Consider the following 462-nt stretch of genomic DNA (forward strand, 5'->3'; position numbering starts at 1 on the left):
CTTTGGCAGTGGTTCTACCACATGTTATTAACATGTTAATTTTCCCCAAATTAGTTTTTAATGCAATCCTAATCAAAATATAAGTAAGCTTTTCTGTAGAAATTGATAAACTGATTCTAAAATTTAAATAGAAATGTAGAGAACCTTGATAACTAAAATAACTGAAAAAGAAAAAGTTGGAAAACTTATACGATGTGGTAGTCCATGTTAATATGAAAAATAAATTTAAAAATCTGTACCCTAACTTTAACCATATACAAAAATTAACTCAAAATTAATCAGAGGTCTAAATGCAAGAGCTAATAATATGAAATTTCTTGGGAGAAAAATGGGAGAACATCTTAATTCCCTTGAATTTGGCCAAGATTTCTTGAACAGAACACAATGAACGAAGTATAAAAAAATAAAAAAAATTGAAATTCATCAAAATTGGAAAGTTTTGCTCTCTCAAAGACAAACCAT

Source organism: Rousettus aegyptiacus, unplaced genomic scaffold, assembly GCF_014176215.1.
Source record: "Rousettus aegyptiacus isolate mRouAeg1 unplaced genomic scaffold, mRouAeg1.p scaffold_m13_p_15, whole genome shotgun sequence".
Taxonomy (NCBI): domain Eukaryota; kingdom Metazoa; phylum Chordata; class Mammalia; order Chiroptera; family Pteropodidae; genus Rousettus; species Rousettus aegyptiacus.